The sequence below is a fragment of the Siniperca chuatsi genome, linkage group LG3, assembly GCF_020085105.1.
Source record: "Siniperca chuatsi isolate FFG_IHB_CAS linkage group LG3, ASM2008510v1, whole genome shotgun sequence".
In the NCBI taxonomy this organism is placed as follows: Eukaryota; Metazoa; Chordata; class Actinopteri; order Centrarchiformes; family Sinipercidae; genus Siniperca; species Siniperca chuatsi.
In genome coordinates this window covers 17973242-17986513 of record NC_058044.1, presented here as the reverse complement: position 1 = coordinate 17986513, position 13272 = coordinate 17973242, and the positions used below count along the sequence as shown (strand labels likewise).

At 39.1% G+C, this 13272-nt stretch overlaps 1 protein-coding gene across 6 annotated transcripts in view; it reads right to left on the bottom strand.

Moving 5' to 3' along the window:
- The window catches only part of LOC122873493 (microtubule-associated serine/threonine-protein kinase 1-like), a 71689-nt gene that overhangs the window by 37876 nt on the left and 20541 nt on the right, over nucleotides 1-13272 (bottom strand). The gene's annotated exons all lie outside the window — the stretch shown is intronic.

Below are 13272 nucleotides of genomic sequence, written 5' to 3'. Positions count from 1 at the left end.
TCCCTACCTCCCTTACAGTATCTCTCCCTCTTTTTGATGTGAGTCTTCAGCAGTTGTTTCTAGCACTCTGAGACATCAAACCCCTGGCAAGATTTTATCGGTGGCAGTGCGCCTCTGTGGGCGCCAGCTGAGGGAGAGCTTGTACTCAACCTTGCAGAACAGAGGAGGATCATATTGAAATATTTAAGGGAAATGCATTAGCTTTGGACGGAGGGCTGGAAGCGGCTTAACACCGTCCTTTCGCTACAGCACTCAGAAGATGAGAACAGAGGAGAAGGGGGAAGGGTGAGGGAGGGAAGAGGGGGAAAAAAGACCTAGACAAAAAAGTGAAGAGACTGGAATTGCATACAGTATATTTCTCTGATTGCCTTTCTGTGTCATACTTATCTTTTCTTTTTTTCAATCATAGTTATGCTCTCAAACCTGCCTGCAATCGTCTTTCCTTTCACTCGCTCCTTAACCTGTAGTCTCTCAAATCCACATGTTCATTGCTACTCTTCCTCATTCAAAAGCTGAATCACTTGAGCATACGCTAGTCAAGCTTCCCTCCAGAACATATTCTTAGCTTTTGATTCATGATTCACTTCTACCGCCGCTCGACTCGATCAAATAGCAGCGATTCACTTTTAGGTGGAGTGTCTAATGTTTCAAACCACATATTACAGGGAAAGGGATTTAATCTTACCTGTCTCTTTTCTGTGATTTTTTTCTTAGTGCTTATTATTTTCAGTCTCAATAAATCTCTTCACCATCTTTTGATAACTCGTCACTCATCTGTTTCTCCTTCACTTCTTCCATTTTCCTCTCTATTCTGCTTCATTCTCACTCTGCTTCTTCTCCTTCTTCAAAATTAACTCTTTGACTGATGAATAATTGAAATGTGGAAAGTCAAGAAAACTCATTCTTCTTCCCTTCTAACTCCCCTTTTTAGGGTTATAGAGTCGACTAAACTATTAAAAGACAGTAACAGAATGAAAACCCACTAGGCAAAGCAATCTAATCTTATCTTCCCATAAAGCCAGAAGTCTCTTGCAGCCACTATGCTTTATAACATTGTTATCTTAAATGAATGCTGCAAAAGGGCGTCTTGCCCAAAGCATTTGTACTGTGAAAAAAAGGAAAAAAACAGGTTAAATAGGAGTGCTGCTCTTTACTCTATACTCCAGCAGACAGACACATATTTATCAGCAGTAAAGGTCACAGTCGAGTCCTGCTACTTGTATTCCTGCAGAAGCTATGAGAAGCACATACGATAGAGGGTCAATGCTCTAACACTGCTACATATCTGTTGTATTCCAGTGTATGCTGTTATCTTGTGATGATTTGTACTTATTGATTTCGACTTCAGTCTTTACTAAAGTTCAAACAGTGACAAAAAAACAAAACAAACAAGGCATGAACTTACATTTTAGACATGGGGTTTACAATACTGAGAGTAGTGAGGATTATAACATCTACTCAACACAGTGCCTCATGGCTATGTTGCAAACTGGCCTATTTGAGTTAATTTTGTTGGATAGATTCATTAATAGATGGGAGACAAATTAAAGGAAAAACCAACAAAGTGTCTTTTTAAAGCTTATTTGGCCATTTGAGGGAAACGCCACTATGTTCACCAACTAGTTGCTAACTGTGTCTGTCTGCTGTTTGGTGTTGAGCAGGTTGCATTCAGTGGGTTTTGAGAGCGTTTTCACGGAAAACAGCTGCCTGCTACAGCTGGAAACGAAGTTGATGAGAGCAGAGAGACTGAACCAAAACAGTTAAGTCTCGGGAAGAAAAACCAAAACAATAAACTGAAAGACAAAAAAATGCTCTGGAGGGCAACTGCAGAGTCTGGTGTTAATTCTCTGTGGGTTCATCACTATGAGCACCTCTCTCATCATAAACAATCATTTGATCCATTGTCAATATAAAAATACATTGATTTTTGCCCGTCTCTTAACTCTACTGGAGGGATGAACACCATTCTTTCAGATGATATTCCCTCATTTGGTATTTTAATGATGGTGGTGGAGAGTGCTGTCTAGCACGGTAGTCCAACATCTCCCATAAGTGTTCAATTAGGTTGAGAAGTGGGCATTTCTATACATGTCACTGAGCAAAATAGTATATTTCTAGATAATATAGTCACAACACAGTATCATGCAGTATGTTTGCATTTGTTATGGTACGTTTAAGTCAGAGTTTTACTTTAATTGGTAAATGTACATTGTAAAAAAATATTGAAATAGAAAAAATGTGTACATACAGTACACAAAGAACAAAGGGAGGTGCACATTACAAAATATGGTGCAACGCATGAATTTAAATGCAATTGTGAGCAATGAAAGAAACATACATATAAAAACTATTATCCTACTAAATATTTTGTATACTTTGTCCATATTTCAAAATTTCAACAAGTGTTTCACCATACTTCCTTCTTTAACTCATCAGAAAGGCAGGACAACATATTTAAAGGAGAAGTTCATATTAACCTGTCTTGTTCCCTGCCCTGAAATCCTGGCCACATAATTAACAGTCACAGTGGTGGCAGTCAGTGAAGGTTCCAGGACAGGAGCGAAAGGAGGCTGTAAGGGATTATGACTAACATGCTGCAAATTCACTTGACTGGGAAGGCAAAGAAGATAAGAGAGGTGGGAATGGTTGGTAGTGGAGGGCAAAATGTGTGTGTGCATCTTCGTGTGTCTTTGTATGTGCCTGTGTGTGTAAATGTGACTTTAAATCACTCTGTCACGGTTATGGTCTTGCAGCCTGGGCTCATCCTGCCTCAATCTGGTTAAGAAGGTGTGTGTGCATGTGTGTAAGGCTGCCATCTTTGAATCATAAATCTAATCTCTAGTTTTGTGGTCAAATACAACCAAACTCACTCAGTTTACAGCCAAACAATCCTGCACTACATCATCCACAACCTCCTCTGTTTTCAGACAGATGGTGATTTTTGGATTCATTCAGTCATCCACTTACACATAAATTAATTCTGAACAGAAAACTGAAGCTTTACTGAAAACGAGACACTTTCCTTTTAAATATTCAAACCCATTCAGATCCAATTAAGTCAATCAAGAACAAATTCTCTCTTTATCCATAATGAATTGACAGAGAAGAAGAAAGATGAAGAGCAACCAGAAAGGGAAGAGGAGTGTACAGGGTTACCATAGCAACACATTTGGAGTCGCACTCTAAAGAAGCAAACAGTGACATCTCCGACTGTTTTTCTTTTTTTCTTCTTTCACCAGAGCACACAGTGAGAAACAGAGAACTTGTGTTAAACAAATAAAATAATGAAGGTGAGCATCAGACTGAATCAGCTCTGATCAAAGGCCAGTAAATCCAAAAAAATATGATCTCACCCTGCGGTGAACAACAATACTGTGTGAGTCAGTGTCTGTTGATACGGCTGAGCCAAAGAGTGTCTGTGTGTATTTATGTGAATGCCAGTCGTATAATCCATCATAATCCATTGTGTAATCCATCATGCAGGCTCAATCTGTGTGTGACGGAGGAGTAGTTGTGAGGCGCGTGGTGCTGTCAATCAGACAGAGTATGATTCATTGGGGTCAGGGGTGCATGCTGCCATTGTGTGGGCCTCTGTTGACGGACACCAGAGTTGATGAGAAAGCTGCGAGTGAGAAACAACTTTTAATGTGTGTGTGTGACAGAGAGAAACAAAGTGCGTCTGTGTGATAGTGTCGGCCGTGTCTGGCCAAGCCAGTCAAAATGTGCAAAGCGAATCAATGTTTTTCTGTTTTGCAGGATGCAGGAGGTTTTTACAGCCAGGTGGTCTCAAGAAACATCTCCAGAATGGCAAACAGGAGAGACAGGAGAGAGGAACAAGAGGAACAAGGGAGGGAAAGAAAGAAACAACAACAACAAACAAAGCCAGCTGAATTACATGCGTTATCATCATAAAGAGAAACGTTTATATTAGTATTTTTCAGATATACATATCTACAACCTGTTCACTGCCAACACAATATGTTTGTACTGAATGTATGTTAAGTTTGTTTTTCCTACAAAATCTGCTCCTGGCAACTAAGGCATGATTTACCTTTTTTGGCAACTCAAAGGACTTGGAAAAGTTTAAAGATCGTGAACTTAAATATTCAACAAGTCTACGCTGACTTGAAGCACAAGATAAGACGCTCTGACTTTTCAAAATCCTAACCAAAACCACAATCTTTACCTATCCTTAATGCTATAATCAATATTTTCATATTAATGACGGATCAAATGATTACTTGTTGCTTGTAGAGACGAAAAGACTAAAGAGCCAGATATTTTCCTCAGGAGTTGTTGGAGACCAAAAACAGAGCTAAAAGAGAGTGAATATTGGACTTATATTTGTCAGGTGGCCAGAAACACGACTCCAAATGAGTGATAGTGTGCACCACTGGTTGTATAAATAAGCAAATGTTTACTAGCATGTTAGCAATAACAACTTTATAATAAAACCTTGTTATATAATACATCAACTGTTCAGGCTGCCTGAAGGGACCACAACTAAGTGTTTTAGTTGCCTAACAACAGATGGTAAGCAGGACGTGAACCCAAGTCTCCAGTGTCAAAGTCCTGTGCTTTGTACGCTCATCCACCCCAACCCAACCTTCTCACTATGATCCCGGAAGAAATTACAACTCCTCCAAAACTAATTTGGCAAAACACATTAGTAGTATGCAAAGGTATTTTGTAGGTGACAGGGTTGCATGGTGACACAGCAATGTTAAGAGGATAATATAAACAATGTCAAATGTCACCAACAGAGACACATAAAGAGCTATAAACACAAACACAGACACACAGATGTGACAGCAAACAACCTCTGCCTGTGTCTCCCTGCTCCTAATAATGAAACCCAGGGCTGTCATTGGCTACAACGCTCCGGTCAGCCCGCTGTGGGGGGGGTCAGAGGTTAAATCTGTGGTAATGACTCGTGCAGAAGCTTTGACGAGCAATTATCCCCCTGCAGGCCCTTGGCTGGCACTGGGCCATTAGTCTCTCTCACACACATGCTGATGAATGTGCACACACTCACAGTGTTGGTCCCCTAACGCAGCCCCAAACTGTCTACACTCATTACAGCAATAAAAGTAATACAAACAATATCACTTGGATACTGGTCATTAAAACTACACATTTCATGCTTCCCTGGTACTGATACACTCTCTCAGTTGTACGTTATGAGTTAGGATGGAACAAGTGCATAAAGTACCTTACCAGTATTAAAAGTAGGCTGAGGCTGCTTAATTACAATTCGGGTCCTTTACAATAGCATTGTACTCACAGAGGTAATTGCTGGGAACACAAAAACAATGCTTCAACAAGAAACACAAGCAGTCAGATGATCAGAAAAGTTGTAAACAGCTAAGCAATATTATCTAAACCACTATATTTGGAGATAAAACTGAAAGAGAGCACATCTGAAATAATGGAAACTGGTAATAATCCCTCATGCGCAGGAAAATTATGTGTGCACTCAACTACAGCAAGTATGTTAGGTCAAAGTTGACACAGGAAGTCAGTCTGTAAACTGTGATGGAGGTTTACAATGGACTAATCATTTTACTGTTCACCTCTGTTTTCTTTTCCAAATAAATATGGCTAACCTGAATGTCACCATGTACTCAGATCTCAGCAAAAAACTTGATAACGATGCTGTTATCGTAAACTGTAATGATCCTTTAAGGCTAAAACAGACAAGATTTCCATGTAAAAATACCATAATCATATCAAGCTAAATCACAAAAGAACAAATCATCTCATTTCCACCAATTACTGGCCTCACAGATTTGCCCAAATAAAACTTGTGTCAGCTGGTGGAAAACTTCTCGACCAACAGGAAGTGAAGCAAAAGAGCAAAATGCATAATGGTCTTTAAAGTGTCAATCTCGAATATTTTAATTTAAATAAATGATAAATGTCTGTTAAGTCACTGTCTATTGCCAAATGAGGTAACACAATGGTGATTGAGCCTATGGCCCACTGATGAAAGCCTGTGTATTTGCAGTATTACCAACTGGGTGTCTGTGGTGACATTCCCAGAAAAAATGCTGTATCAAGTTACTGCTAATGCAAACCGAACATTACCTACTGCTGGAACTTCACATTACAAGCATCTAACTGGCAAAACACACGTTGACTTTTATTATGAAGTAGTCACAGGAAATGTAATGTGTTTGTCAGTGAGATTAGCACGCAAAGACTACGGCCATTTTCTGCATTTTTTGACAGCGGATCAGTTTGAAATATTGCAGGGAGTAATTTAACAAGAAGGATCAGCCACAGTGAGCTGCAGGCGACAGGCTGCACACCTCCAACTTCTCAGCAAGGTAACCATCTCCTTTAACTGTGCCCTGCTATTCACAGACTCACCAGTAACTAGGTGTCACCAAATCAACCAGGACTGAAATCTTAAGGATTGTCACTTAAAGACTGCATGTTAGCATGTTACTGCATGTTATTTTGAGCTAAATACTAACATCAACATGTCACAAATTTTATTTAAATAAAAACCTCTGTCACGAACTGCCAATCATCCATTATCTTTATCCTCATTTATAAATAGTAGTTATAAGTAAGAGAATGTAATTCCATTATGTTTCTTTGGCTGCCCTCTCCGCTCCTCCTGTGAAGCTCTGTCTACAAACAAAAAGGCCTCTGATGGGTTTATATTATAGCCACACAGCTGAGCACATTCATTATAACGGATGATTACTGATAAGAACACAGCAGCTCCAACCATGAGCCATTTCAAACAGAACAGCTCCATTTTACGCAAAATCAATTAAAGGAATGAGCCGATTGAGAATGAAGCGCAGACACTGAGGGCCTGTTAGCACATTACGAGAGGACGTTTAACTGTCTGGTATAGGATGTTATGGACGCAGGCAACAACATGTGTGTTCCTCTGTGTGTGTATGTTGTGTGTGTGTGTGCTATTGGAACGGATATTCCATTTGCATGCACATGTGAGTCTGTGACAGGTGTGAGTGAGCGCTTGTGAATACTTAATGTGTTTTACCTAGCAGATTATTAACTCTCTGTGTGTGTGTGTGTGTGTGTGTGTGTGTGTGTGTGTGTGTGCGGTCTGTCAGTCAGTAGTGTCATCTTCTGCTCTAAGTGCTGACTCACAGGGCACAGAGGACACCAGACTGTCCTGACGTTACACCATCGATCCATCCAGGCTCACTTCCTGTCAGGTGGCATCTCTCTCTCTCTGTCTCTCCCTCCCTCAGGACCTCTAAAATGTGAGTGCATGTTTACAACTGTGAGAAATGGGATGGAAATGGATGGGATAAAATCCTACCTCCTTTAAAAAGCTTCATGGACCAACAGGCTAGTCCCTGTTAGTGCATCCGATTACGCAACATCCGCTGTTCTTACTGCCGGTGTCCGAAACATGCACCAGGATCTAAGTGGATCCCAAACTCTGGAAAGTGGCCAAATCAAACCACGTGTGCAGATTTATCTAGCATGAGGCATTCAGATGGAGATTGAGGTGATGACTGAGTGATGCTGACAGGCAGCAGATGAAAGCAAACAGGTGATGTAAAAAAAAAAAAGAAAGGGGGATGGGAGAAAAGATAAACGACAGGATGAAACTAGGAGGAGAACATACGACAGGACCGTCTTGGTGTTAGGGGTTGCTGCAGGGGTTAGTCACATGGCGGTCTTGTTGCTATGCAATGTAGCACAGAGGGACGCAAATAGAGGCTTTTGCTGTTATTCCACATGAAAGAGAGGCTAAGCAAGGAGTAAAAAAATGATGACAAAGCTGACCAAAAAAAGTAACAACCACACAGCTTCACAGTTGTACCAAGAGAGAAAAAAATGAAGGTAAAGAATGAAGATGAAAAGAGAAAGGCAGTGAAAGGAGGTCACAGAAAAAAGATGAAATACTGACTGAGTCACCCAGTCATTTCAGCTTGTTAGAAAAATAGCATTAACTTTGGCAATTCATGCTGTGACTAAGGGGCAATTCTCAGTTTACAATATGGTGCTAGTTCAATAAATGAAAAAAAAAGGTATGTTTTGTTGTGACTCCTAAGCACAGAAACGGACTGATTATGTAATGAGCTAGTAAAGTCAGCTTGTTGTATGATTGAATAAAAAGCTGGCTGGCAGAAAAGGTAGCTGAATGCCTGAATTACTGACCAGTTGGGTGGATGATAAACATGCTGGCTGACACTCATAGTGGACTTTGAGTGGAATTTTTTTCTTTATTTGCATGTGTACGGCTAGAGATATAAAGGAATAGTTCGACATTTTGCAAAATACGCTTATTCGCTTTCTTAGTTGTAGTTAGATGAGAAGATCGAAAGCACTCTCATGTCTGTGTGCTAAGTATGAAGCTGGAGCCAGGTGGTGATTAGCCTAGCTTAGCATAACGACTGTAAGCAGGGGGAAACAGCTAGGTGGCTCTGTTAAAGTTAAAAATTACGCCTACCAGCACATCTAAAGAAAACAGAACATGTATCTTGTTTGTTAAAATGTACACAAAACAACAATTTATGATTTGAGGGGGAGTTACATGCTGTAACTATTTCTTGACGAACAATAGCGGGCCACAATGACTTCATGGAGTCTTGTCTTTCTGTTTGTGAGCAGATTAAACTACATTGTGTCATTATTGAGGTTTAGAGGCGCTGGTTGTTTTTTTTTTGTTTGGACAGAACCAGGCTAGCTGTTGCTGAGCTAATTGTCTGCAGGCTCTAGTTTAATATTTAATGGACAGACATGGGAGTGGTATCGATCTTCTCATCTAACTGTCAGTAACAATGTGAATAAACTTAATGCTGACATATTCCTTTAAGGCCTACCACATTTTTCTATTTGAGAATGGAAGTTCGTTCTTGACCTTGAGATCAGTATGTGAGAAAAAAAAAGATCCAAAGATTCACTGGTCTGAAACACACCACAGTCAGAGCACAGCACACAAACAGAACACAACAGGACACAATAAACATCCAGACATCTATTTTAGTCACATCAGTTCTCTCCAGCCGAAGGTGTTGTCAGGTGTCCTCTAAAGGTGTGAAAGTGTATCCTCAGGCAGAGTGATGCAGCAGGAAGCTGTGGCAGTGCAAAGACCTATCTGCATCTTTCTGCATGTGTCACTATCAGTCTCTCGTCTGCTGGTTTCCTGTTTGTCTACATTAGTTTCTCCACCTTGTGTTTGTCGGTGGCTGTTGCTTTCTCAGCTCTCTGCAGTTACTGCACGTGGAGACCTAAGAAGAGCTCTGAATCACCACGATCATGACATTTCACTTTGTTCCTACCGTCACCTTTTTCACAGCAAATGATCCGTAGCCATCCCCTCATAAAGAATAAAACACTTCCTTCAGCGGGCAGCACTCATTTGCATGAGTGGAGAGTCTCGCTGAATGTCTAATAGACATTAGAAGTGATTTAATCTGATTATGGATAATGCAAATGGATTCACAACCAAGCAAGGCCACAGCTTGTATCTCTTAGAAGAAACTTAGAATAGAGATGGCAGTAGGATGCCTAACTCAATATAATGTCTGGTGTAATACTAGACTTCAAACTATGGCACTAATGGCTTTAAACAAGCTTCAAGGAACAGCTGAATGGTTCTGTAAATGAACAGCTTTGACATTTTGTGGCTAGATGATTATTTACAGTGTGGTTTGCATGTAGTAAATATTTTGATTTAAAGCTGTATGGTAACACAATGGTGACATCCTGGACAGAAGGTCAGAATTTGTGTGTTGCACTTTTGATGCCATTATATAATAAACAAGCATGTATTATCTGATGATTTGTTGAGAAACAAATGTGGAGTGGTACAATTTTGTACAAATATTTCGCCCCAGTATACTATCCAGTAGAGCCGCAACTTCAATGATTATTTATTAATACATCTACGGATAACTTTCTAGGTTACTTGATTGTTTGATCTATAAAATTACAGACAATAGTGAAAGTTGGCTCATTCAAATTGCTTGTTTTGTCCGATCACTAGTCCAAAGATTTTCAGTTTATTATCATAGAATACTGGGAAGACAAGCAACAGGGTGAAGAAGCTAGAACCAGTCAATTTGTGGCATTTCTGCTTACAAAAATGACTCAAATGATTAATCAATGCTGCCAATCAATCATCATTTCAGCTCTACTATCCAGTACATTCTGAAGGTTAAGCTAAATGCTTTGCTACATCATCCGGGAGTCAAATACAACAATGGTAAAAATAAATTAAACAAAAACAACAAAATAACAAAAACAACTAATTATTTTTTTATAAAAAGGATAAAGCATTGGGTGGCTGTGATAAATATCCCATCATTCATTTTGCTGCAATACTTACACAGGCTAACATATCAATTACTCAAACTTTGACCAAGAAAAAAACCCCCTCAACATCCACTTACTAGCTTTTTCAACTGTGTCTCACTGTCTTCTTCACTAGATGTAGTTTGCTCAATTAACACTTAAGTCAATTGACCAAACCCCATCCATTCAGGAATTAAGATTTGTTTCCAAGGTCAAGAATTAACTTTAATGCTCAAGTATTCAAACTATTTGCAGGAACAGAATGTGCCCTCTTAAACTTTAATTACACTTTTCAATAATTCTGCATGTTAGGAATCAATATTCAAAAAGGCAGATACTACATAACTACTTCTTTATGCTTACATTAGCAATATAGCTAACGCTGCGTTACATCATCCCATCAGATAAAAAGTTTGACAGTGTCTGTACAAATTAAATTATTTTGAAGCTGTCTTAATCATAAGATGCACAGCCTGAATATGACCTTTAAGCAGATTTATATTTATCTGGAAAATGACCAAGTTATTTCAGGGGACTGAATTCAATTCACATGCAATTCATGTTTCCAGGTTGTCTTCCAACTCATGGCTGTATATGAGATGTTGTGTTATCATGTCATTGCAATATCAAAGATAAACCACAAACAGTCTGTGTGTTTTTGTTAAGGCCAGCCTGAACACCAGCCAGTAACAGATGGTGCTGTCATGGCAGAAACAACAGGAGTAGAGCATGGAGAGGAATTTTCATTTTCTATACTATCTTTCACTGGACAGCTCCTTCATTAAAAAGACCAGCCAAGCAATGCAACTGCTCAAATATATGTCACTGAACCTACAACATCCATGCTTTCTGCATCTGGTGCTGCAAGGAGGTAGATAAGCATGTTCCTGTTTTTAACCTAAGACAAAAATATCTGACAAAGCACCTTTATTTAGTAACCTCTAAAAGCCATAACACCGCTGAGTATCTGCTTCAATTTGTTGACACCAGAATAGATAATTGTGGTGCCTACTTATGAGCTATCAAGTCCATCATCATAATGTATGCTGCACTGAAGCTTAAAATACCCTGAACTACCTGTCACAAAAATGACAGCAACCTCAACAGATGGTAGACATGTACAAAATGAAACTAGCAGCAAGGTGAGAGCTGTTTTTGTGTAACTATTATATATTTGCTGTAGTGTAATTAATAGATATCAGCAATAAAAACAATCAGTTACGCCATGAGTCCAGGAAAGAGAGCATATAGGCTAAATAAATCAAATAACAACAGTATTTTTATGATAGCTCTGCTGAATTACAGTTTGTTCTTTGCTTCAAATGTTAAAAATGAACATTAACAATGTGTACTGCGTGTGAGTGGGATGAGATGCCCTGTGTGTTGTTCATGAGTGGGAACATTTGAATCATGTACACTGCATCAATATGTATGAGTGGGAGAATACTGTATGTACTGTGTGTGAGTATGATAAACATGCACTTGGCGAGAAAGTCCTCCTTCACTTGTTTGTCACCCAGCTTCAGTCCCTCAATGCTCCTCCTGTTTCTCAGTCTCCCTTTCATGATCTCAAAAGCCAAAACAACAAAACAAAAGGAGTTTACCTTCAAGTGGAAAGAACAAGTGAGAGGGGAGGAAGTAGACGAATAGAGACTGAGAGTGTATCGTCATGGGCTCAGTTAACCCCGGTGGACTACTCTTAAATGTAGGCTGAGACACTACCTCAGGCTCTGCCTTTCATCCAACCCCGCTCTCTTCTTCCTGTGGCTTTGTGGTTTTCTCTGTCTCATGTTCTCTCTCTCTTACTCACTTATTTTTACAGTCTTCCTTTAGCTCAATCTGTTTGGGAGTGGGCATAAAGCATTATCTCTCTTTATTGCGACAGCCCGCCAAGAAAACACAACATGCACAAATGAAACGACGCAGACACACACACATAAGAGATAGAAAGCAAGAGAATTAAAAAGTAGAATGAAAGAAATATCAGGGATAAATGATCTGATGATATTTATAACTCAGAATTAGTGCTGGGAATTGTTTGAAAATGTTCCACGCTAGTGCTGATACAATACCTGACTTACAGCACCGACACCAACAAATAATACTTTTTTTTTTTTTTAAACACCTTACTTTAAAAAATGTTTTTTTTATACAAAACCCTTCTAATTTAACATAAGTTCTCTAATGTTAAAAGTTGCCTAATCACGAGAATCAGTATTTTCTTTCCACGCCAGTTTATTAGGTACACCTAGCTAAAACTGATGCAGTCTAATCCAACAGTGCTGCAATAAATCCTCTCTTCATGACAGTTATAATGCTCAGTTTTTGTTGAAACTGGAGGCTGCAGTTTGTGGTGCTGTATTTCATTATACTGGCTGTTTCTATTATTTTGTCCACCCCATTTATATCAATGAGGGTAGGCTAAATAACATAAACACCTCTCTGTATATGGCAGTACGGTGCAACAGCACCACGAACTACATCCTCCAAAATGATAATAAAGTTGAATCAACATCTCTAAAACGGTTTTAATAAAAACTAAACATTATAACCTTCATGAGCATAAACTTCTGTCTAAAATTGGGGAAAATCTTCAGGGACTATTTGATCACTATCTGATTACGAGTTTCACCAGACATTCGATATTAACTTTTAGCATGTGATACTCGATGCTCACATTTTGGTCGCTACCAAATAAGTTTTTAGGTTCAATACCTATCCCATTATTATCACACACAATTACACAATAATACAGACTCAGACAGTACTCATCATGCCTAGTGCTTAAACGATTAGTCTATTAATAGACAACAATTTTGATAATCAATTAATCTTTAAGTCATTTATCAAACAAACAATTGCTGGTTTTAGCTTCTCAAATGTGAGTAAGTTCTATTTTATCTGTTTAATACCATTGTAAAGTGCTCTGAGAAATTGTGATCTGCATTCGTTTTCTATTTTCTGACCAATCAACTAATC